We start from the raw sequence: 9,955 nt of genomic DNA, 5'->3' as shown, positions 1-9,955 counted from the left end.
GGTCCTAACCCCCTTTGCCCAGCAAGGGGCTCTTCTTTTCCACTTACTCGCTCTTCCATGAGTGGTAGGGCGCCACCTTCTGGCCTTGATCTCTACGGTATCATTTGAAACTCTTCACTCTCACACTCTATATTCAATCTCTTGCCAGGTCCTGTGGATTCTACTTTCCCTGCTGTGACCTAACACAAGCTCTCATGACCTCTTCTTTTACAGTCTCTCCCTGCATCCAGTCCCTCCCTGTTGCAGTGCATCTCCCTCTCAGCTGCTGACATGATCTTCCTCCAGTATAGGTCTGATCATGACATTATCCCCACCTCTTTGCCACCCTCCCCACTTGATAAATATCAGGGACTCTCTATAGCCTCCAGCGTTAAATATAAAATCTTTTATTTGGCATTTAAAGCCCTTCACACCTTGGCCCTTTCCTACCTTTCCAGCCTTCTAGCACCTCACTCCTCCCAAATACTCTTGGATCCTGTGACATTGGCTACCTTGTTTTTCCTCAAACATGATGCTTTACTTACCAATTCAGAGCATTTTCATTGGCTACCTTCCATTCCCAGAATGGGCTCCTTCTTTCTCTACCTCCTGGCTTCTCAAATAAAAGCTTGCCTTCTTCAACAAGCTTTTTCTGGTCTTAAAGAACATAAAGTGCTCCTGGTGCTTTCCTTCTGAGATACTCGTCTCTAGTTCACCCTGTACATGCATATTGTATGTACGGAGTTTTTTGTTTATTTTTTCCTTCCATTAGACTATGAGCTCCTTGAGAGCAGGGACTGTTTTTGCCTTTCTTTGTATCGCCACTGCTTAGCACAGTTTCTGGCAAGTGCTTAATAAAATGGTTGTTGATGATCAACAAGGGAATTTGTTTTACTTGTTTGTATGTGTTTGAAACTGGGGTTTTGTTTTTCTGACTTTCTCACTTAGGGTAGGGGGAGAGGGAGGTTGAAGGAAAGAATTTGGATCAGAAAATAAAACTTAATTAAAAATAAATGAATGCAAGAATTACTCTTGACCTCTAGGATATGCCACTTGAATTGAACTAGGTCAGGTGTGGGGAGCCTGCAGCCTTGAGGCCACATGTAACCTTCTAGGGCCTTGGGTCCAGCCTTTTGATTGAGTCAAAGTTTTACAGAACAAATCCTTTTATTAAGGGGATTTATTCTGTGAAGTTTGGATTCAGCCAAAGGGCTTCACTTGAGAACCTAGAGGGCCACATGTGTCCTCGAGGCTGTACGTTTCCCACCCTTGAATTAGGTATTCTAGAGGTGGAGGTTAGGCTAGATAGCATCATGAGATTGTGTCTGAACCAGCATGGTTGCAGGAGATAGGATGTCATGAATGTGGGAACAGAAAGTAGACCAGCTTGGGTGGCATGTACAGTGTGTGAGGGCAATAAGGAGAAATAAGTCTAGAGAGATTAGAGGCAGCATGGGAAGAGCTTTAAATACCAAGTATTTTATCCTAGAGACTATGGCTTCCTGCAGTGGAGCATCTTGAGGAGAAGAGTATCATACATCGTTCCATTTGTACTTTAGCAATGTGCCCCTGCCCCCATCCCACACACAACTAAATTTGTGATGGCATCGTAGAGACATCCAAAACAAGTCGGAGCACATAACTTTCTGTTGGCTCTTTCTGGGCAGTTTGTGATTTCAAACAAATTCTTGATAGAACTGAAATATTGCCCATTTCCCCTTGCTTTTCTTGTTCTATGGAATAGCTTTTTCAGTGAATGGGGAGGGGAAGAGTGGGGCAGAATGTGTTGGTGACCTGACTCAATGCAGCAATTGTTCACTTTGGTTCTTTTTCCTTTGGCTATTTCTACAGCATGGAGAAGAATCTGGCAGAGCTGTCTGTCTATACAGTACCAGCCTGCATAACTTACTGACTGCCTTTTCCAAGACATTTCAGTCTCATCTACAGGATGCCAGTCCATCTGCTATGGAAAGGGCAGTTTGGAAAGATACCAGTTTGAAACAAACATTGTGACTGTCTATTTCATGGAAGAAAGTAGGAACATTGGGAGGCTCCAGTGAGATCATGGTTACAAAGCACTGAGCAAACTTTAATGTGCTGAGGAAATGCCAGTCACCGTTATTATTACTATTAGTAGTAGTATTTTTATCACTGTTGCCATTATTATTATCATCATTGTTATGGTTTATTATCACTATTATTATGATTATTTTTTACCTCTAGTCCCCAGGCCTCCAGACCAGTGAGGACTTCATTCCGTGAGCCTTCCACTGTTCTCCTGAGCTCAAGCAGTTTCTAGAGCAATCCAGAGGTGTGCTGGGAAATGTTGAGCAGACTGTCTGGGAAGGGGGGAATCTATGCACACACATTTGAAGTTTAATACTAACACTTTCTTAAGTCTAGACAATCAACAAAAGATAAATCAAGTCCTGATGTGGAGCTGATTTCAGAGGTGTGAATACTCACACTGAAAATTTCACAATGAACTCTTCCAAAGAGTACTCTAGAACACAGCCCATCCTTCTCTGAAGTTGTGTTGTGTGCATTGACACAGACACATCCTGTATTTTCTTTTTAAAGAAATACATTTTTAAAAAATTATGCTTTAAAAAAAATTACTGGCATTTTTCAATGACTATTCTTGCCCTTGGGTCTTCCCTTATCAGTACAGTTAACAAAAATGAATCAATGCATTAGGCATGTCTGTCAATGTATGCTTGCCACTTGTCATATGTATGACCTTGAGGAAGTCATTTCACTAAATCTGGTCCTGTTTCACCAGATGTCAAATGAGGTGGGGTGACCTAAAAGATTTTTAAGGTCCTTTTCAGCCACATGTGAATAAGCAAGTATGCCTTCAAATAGTCTTAAAATTCCACATCTATATGAAGGATACAACCTAAAAATGAATGCTGGAAAGGCAATAAACTTGCCTTCCATTCTTGGCTTTGACATAAAATTCAAGTAAATTGTTCATGGAGAGGATTTCTGGATTTCCTCATTACTACAGCTAGTTGCCTCACTTTCTATTTCAGAGTGAGACTTCACTAACGGATTGCTCTCTGTCCCCTTGAGGAAATGGAGAGAACTCCACCTGGATCTTTGAACTAGTATCAAGAAATGATGACTGGGATAAATGAAGCCATCTGAAAGGTAAAGCTTAGACCTATGCCCACCAAATTTATATCGCAGTTATTTTAAAATGTAGGTACTTACATCAAGAGGAAACCCAGAAATAATGCCTTCCCTTTATAGCTTTAGAAAGAACTATGACAATGTATAATGCGTAGTTGCATGTGATTATATATTTCAGGGTCAAAATTCCTATTTAAGCCACTGGGAATTTTATGGGCAAAATCAAAGGTTCTGATCCTTTGTGTGCAATATCTATGTCTAATGGAAAATACAGTATTCCATTTCACTTCATTTGTTGTTTGTTTCCAGGAAAGTCTACTATGCAGACTGTTTGTGTGTATATTTGAGTGTATATATGAGTGTGTATATATGTGCGCACACATAACTGGAGAAGAAGAGCAAGGGACTGTACAATGACAGGCCAGTCTTTAGAGCATATACAATATCTGCCTGCTGTTAATCCACATGGACACTTGGTGAGCCTACTTCTGATGGTGCATAATGGAGACCCCTCTTCATTTCAAAGCATGTGTAGGAATTCTGTGACTTTTTCCTGTTGGCTTACTGCATGGTGATGAAAAACTTCTTATATTTGGCAGTTAAATTGGAACTGAATGTGCATATAAAAGGCATGAACAGATGAAATCTCTGTCTTCTTCCTTTTCACTCTCCTTCAGCTTTCAGATGAGGAGAAAGAAGGAACACTATAGATCTCCTGGAAGCAGAGAACCTAGAATGCATTGTGTGCATAGTTTTCTGTTTCTATTGTGTTCATTGTTTGCTCATCTTAAATGAATGAATATTAGAGGACCAGGCTATGTGAGTTTCCAAAGGTTTCAAGGGGCCCCTAAAGGTACAGTGTAAGAAGAAAGAAGATAGAGGTATTGAGTACTGACCACTTTCTCAAGGACTTTAACTGAGGAGAGGGTAGATATAAAATCATAACCATTCAGGATAGTTGGATCAAGTGAGACTTTTTAGAAGATGATAAAGGAGTGGCTAGGTGGCTCAGTGAATAGAGCACAAGCCCTGGAGTCAGGAGGACCTGAGTTCAAATCTGGCGTCAGACACTCGACACATTTACTAACTGTGTGACCTTGGGCAAGTCACTTAACCCCAATTACCCTCCCTTCCCCTATCCATAAAGAAAAGATGATGAAGACATGGATGTGTTTGTAGGCAGCAAGGAAGGAGCTTGTAGGTAGTGTGAGGACATTTGCTAAAGAAGATGAGAAGGGATAGAATCAAGGGTTCCAGTTGAGTTTATCTTGGCAAGGGAAAGTGTCTCTTCTTGAGAGACAGGGGGGAGGTAAGGAGAAGAAAGCAGAAGGAGTCTGAGTGGTGTGAGATGAGAAGAAGGGGAGAGGGGAAAGCTCTTAACCAATGATCTCCATTTTTCCGGTGAAGTATGATGTGAAGTTCTCAGCTGAGATATGGGCAGAGAGCACTGTGGGGAGCCTGTGCAGAGGTGAAATTATTTGGAATGGCCATTGGGGTGGGTTGCATAATGAATCATAGGAAGGTGAAAAAGGATTGCTTTGCTCTATTGAGAGCCCAGTTGAGGTTATGTAATATATATTTGTGTGTGTGTATGTGTGTGTGTGTACTCATACACATCTATGTTTTAAAGACTATCCCTGGGAAAGAATGTTCAAGAAGTGCTTAATCCCCTCCGCCCTAAAAGAAAGCTTAATAATAAATCTAAGTAGTCTAAAGAATCTACAGAGAATGAAAATGGCTTCCAAAATAGCAAGAATTTTTTTTTTAAATATCTTTTAAATGCTCCAGTGGCATAAGAGAAGAATTTGGCACAGTTGAATCAGAGATGTAAACCACTCCAAAGCAAGGCCATTCTTCTGGTTTTGCTCTTATAATCTTATTCCCTTAGGGGCATGTAGTTCTCTGTTGTTGATTTCAAGTGGTTCTGCTGTTAATAGAAAAATGATAATTTTTACTGGGAAATTTTGATTTGAGAATTTTGTGACACCCCTTGAGATTCATTCATTCTTCCATTTGGCAAACATTTATTATTTCATCTGTGCAGACTATTGTCCTACGTACTAGGGGAGATACCAAGTTTATATAAAACACATTCCCTGTCCCCAGGGAGCTTACAGTTTTAGAGGAAGATAACACAAATATAAAAAAGAATTGGAAACAGCATGGCATTAGTGGATAGAGAGATGGCCATCCTTGGGGTCAAGATTTAGATTCAAGCTTATCTCTGACACATTAGCAGTATAACCAGGAACACATCACTTAAAGTCTCGGTACCTCAGGAAATTTTCTAAGATGACAAATTATTGGTTTTGCTATTCTGCCTCAGGGGACAGAGTTTCCACCCTGGAATTTCCATACAACAATGAAATTTCAGGTCTGAATATCTATTTATTTATACCAATGGGCATATAGATATGCTAATACAGATGTACCTAAGTGTATATATATATATATATATATATCTTTAACTAAATATTACATAATAAATACATTAAAAATTTAGAGAAATACAAAACAAAATACTAAATACCATAATATCTATAGCTATAAAGTAATGAGGGATCTTGTCAATAAGCTAGTATAGCATCCTCATTTTAGAGTTGAGGAGACAGCTTCAGAAAGGGCAAGAAAGGAGAAGAGAGGAGAGGTATGTGAAAGATTTTGTTGAGGTAAAAAAAAGATAAGATTGCAAGTGACTCGATTTGTAGAGTAAGGGAAATTGAAGAATCCAGGATGACACCAAGATGGTTAACCTCGGTGATTGGAAGAATAGTGGAGCTCTTGACAAAAATAGGGAATATAAAAAAGGGGTGAGTTTTGGGCAGAAAAAAATATATATGTATGTATGTATGTATGTATGTATGTATGTATGTATATGTATATCTGTGGGAGACCATGGCCTTTTTAATTTTATTTTTTAAATAGTATTTTATTTTTATCCCAATTACATATCAAAAAAATTTTAGCATTCATTTTTTACAAGATTTTGAGTTCCACATTTTCCTCCTTCCTTCCCTCCCCTCCTCTTTTCTGAAAATGGGAAGCAGTTTTATTTACTTTATACATGTGGTATCATAAAAAAAAAACATTTCCATATTAGTCACAGTTGCAGAAGAAAAAAACATATCAAAAGGTAAAAAACATTGAGAAAGAATAAGGTGAAAAAATGAGCTTTGATCTGCATTCAGAGTCTATCAATTCTTTATCATTTGTCTTGGGTCATTGTGTTGCTGATAGGAGCTGAATCATTTATAGTTGATCACACTGATATTGTGATACTGATACTGTGAACAATATTTTCTTGGTTATGCTCATTTCACTTTGCATCAGTTTATAAAAGTCTTTCCAGGTTTTTCTGAAAACTGCTTGTTCAGGGGAGGCTAGGTTGTGCAGTGAATAGAGCACTGGCCCTGGAGTCAGGAGGTCCTGAGTTCAAATCCTGCTTCAGACACATAACACAAAAAACTAGCCATGTGACCTTGGGTAAGTCACTTAACCCCAATTGCCTTCCAAAAAGCAAAAAAAAATAGAAAGAAAAAGAAATCTGTCTGTTCATCGTTTCTTATTGTATAAGTTTTCCATTACATTCATATACCACAACTTATTCAGCCATTCCCCAACTGATGGGCATCCCTTCAGTTTCTAATAGTTTGCCACCACAAAAGGGCTCCTATAAATATTTTTGCAGGTGTGGGTCCTTTTTACCTTTCTATGATCTCTTTGAGATACAGATCTAGTAGTAGCATTGCTGGGTCAAAGTGTACGCACAGTCTGGTTGCCCTTTGGGCATAATTCCAAATTGTTCTCCACAATGATAGAACAGTTCACAACTCCACCAACAGTGTTTCTGTGTCCTGATTTTCCCACATCCTCAGGAAGTTACATTTTAAAAATATTGCTTTATATGTTTCCAAGACATTCATTTTGAAATATCCAGTAGGCAACTGGAGATGTGTAACTGAATATCAGTCTGTATACACAGGCGTAGAAATCACTTGCACAGGAATGATAATTGAGCCTATGGGATTGGTTGAATCCATGGAGGCCACCACGGTAAAGTTTAGGGAGAATATGAAGACAGACATATAGCAGATACTCAGAGTAAATGTGGTATGGGTGATGATTCAGCAAAGGAGATTGAGAAGGAGCAGTCAGATGGATTGGAGCACAACCAGGGAACAGAGTGTCCTGAAAATCCAGAGAGAAGATGGTATCTGGGAGGAGAGGGTGACCAACAATGTTGAATGCTGAGAAAAGGCCATCAGATTTGCCAGTTAGGAGGTCATTGGGAACATTGGAGAGAGAAATTTTATTTGGATGATAAAACCGGAAGATAGATTGCAGACTTCCTAAGTGAGTGAGAGAAGAGAACATGGAGGCAAGGAATTAAGTTAGCTTTTTCTGGGGGTTTCACTGAGAGAGGGAAGAGAAATAGGAAATAATAGCTTGTGGGGATGGTAGGATCTAGTGAGGTTCCTTTAAGGATTAGGGAACTTTGGATATGTTTGTAGAAAGAAGAGAAATTGGGGGCAGCTGCTGTGGGGAATGCTCATTCCACTTTACCCTTCAAATCAGAGACAATGACTAATGTCTACTATATAAGCCCCTTTGCTACTCCCTATAAAATAACACAAAATGTATGCAACAATTCTGAACAACTTTGTAGAAAAGGGCACATTTCCTCTTGAGATAACCCCCTCTCAATCAGAGACTCAGGCCTGCCTTTTGCCATCTGTCAAGCTAAAAACCAACAGTTTATCTCAGTCCTTCTAGTTGGCCCAGTCTGGTTGTGCCTTTCCTGACCATGTGCCATCTGTCCATGCCAAATCTATTTGGCCAGGACACATTTCCCTAAGTCAGGGACTCCATTCTGGGGAAAGAGGATGCAGTGGTGACTGATAGGTCTGCATAGCCAAGCTACCCTCTGAACTAAGCTGTGGACTTCTTTAAGCACTCCAAAGAACCTACATATGAGTCTTACAGAGAAGCCTCTGGTGTCCCTAATTTATAATTAGAAAATCTTTAGCCATCAGTGCCAGTGATGTTAGTGATTCAACAAGACATTTGCTGGTTTTATGGAGCACTCTACCAAATTAGGGCCCACAATGCCACCCACATGTGCTCCATTCTTTTCCCCTGGAGCCCTTGGGTACCAAGGCATATGAGTCTTGGTAAGATCAGTAAATTAGCATCTTACTCTTTCTATTTCAAAAGATAAATTAGATTTTTTTTGGATGTGACTGACCAAGTTTCTGAGTCATGATCACTGTACTTTGGGTTTGGCTTAGTGCTCTCAGGAACTTACCTGACTCCCTCAATACATTGATAAAGTTAGAAGAATGGTTCCTAAATCATTCATTAAATGTTTCATCTCTTGCTGATATGGTGGAATCTGTTAGTTTTTGCCCCAAGCATTCCTCCCTCACTCTAACCTGAGAGTTCATTTGTTTTATACACATTATTTTCAATCATTCTTTATTTTCTTCCCTAGGCAAGAGGTAGGTGACCTGATCACCTCCCTTCTCCTAAAAATTCTTTAAACCCCTACCACCTACTTCTCAGGCTATGAGTTCCTTGAAAGACTCCTTCTTCCCTGGCATTTGCTCCTACATTCAGATCAAGTAATCTAAATTGCTTTCACTTTTCCTGGCCTTTGAAAATAAAAGTTCCATTGGTGTTTCTTTTGTGTTTAAATCACTGACATTTTTGTATATACTCCCCTCTCACACGCACAGTAAGTGTCCTCTCTTGTAATAAAGAAAAAGAGTTAAGTAAAAAGCAAAAAACAAAAACAAAAATAACACCACACTTTTGTCTGATAGTGCCTACAGCATTCTGGACTCATAATTCCCCACCTCTCTATCAAAAGGAGGGAAGTGATTTTTCATGATTTCTCCAAGACCAATTATAATCAGTCCAATTATGCTTAGCTCACAAGCTTTTTAGTGTTATTTGGATCTACATTATTGTAGTCACTGTATACATTGTTCTCCAGGGCCTCCTTTCTGCACCACTGTCAGTTCATTAAAGTCTTTCCTAATTTCTCTCACCTCCTCATATTTTCTGTTTCTTACAGTACAGTAATTTCCCACCACAATTGCTACACAGTCTGTTCAGCCTTTTCTTAGTCAATGGGCATCCATTCCTCTTTGTTTCTTTTGTTCTTTTTGCAATCATAAATGTTTCATTGTTGTTTGTTTTTAAAGCAATTGGGGTTAAGTAACTTGCTCAATATTACATGGCCAGTTATTTCTGGGTGTGGTGCTGAGTATCTGAGCCCAGATTTGATCCCCAGGTCATCCCAACACTGGAGCCAGTGCTCTTACTCGCTGAGCCACCTGGCCGCCCCTAAGCAATTGGGGTTAAGTAGCTTTCTCAAGGCTACACGTCCAGGTGTTTCTGGGTGGGTGCTAAGTGTCTGAGCCCGGGATTTGATCTCCAGGTCATCCTGACACTGGAGCCGGTGCTCTTACTCACTGTGCTACCTGGCCGTCCCAGTTGTTTCTTTTGAACAAGCATTTGGGAACATTCTTTTTCCTTGAAAACCCTTCCTGTATCTCTCAATTCTTCTCCAAAACTGCAGTTATCAGCCTGAAATCATTAAATTACTTTACTCCATCAATAATGACCCTAATCCCCAGCATAAATGAACAAGCACTTCCCAGCTCTCTAGATAATGATGTAATTTTAGGGTTTGTCCCCTCCGTTGGTGCTTTATGATTTGAATTCAGGAAGGCTTTTTCTGGTGTAGTAGTAGCAGTAGTAGTAGTAGTAGTAGTAGTAGTAGTAGTAGTAGTAGTAGTAGTAGTAGTAGTAGTAGTAGTAGTAGTAGTAGTAGTAG

This window comes from Petaurus breviceps, unplaced genomic scaffold (genome assembly GCF_028583685.1).
Source record: "Petaurus breviceps papuanus isolate PSGF00001 unplaced genomic scaffold, PetGlider_PUasm1.0 90417, whole genome shotgun sequence".
Lineage (NCBI taxonomy): Eukaryota > Metazoa > Chordata > Mammalia > Diprotodontia > Petauridae > Petaurus > Petaurus breviceps.
The sequence above is the reverse complement of the archived record's forward strand: the minus strand, read 5'-3'. Positions refer to the sequence as shown.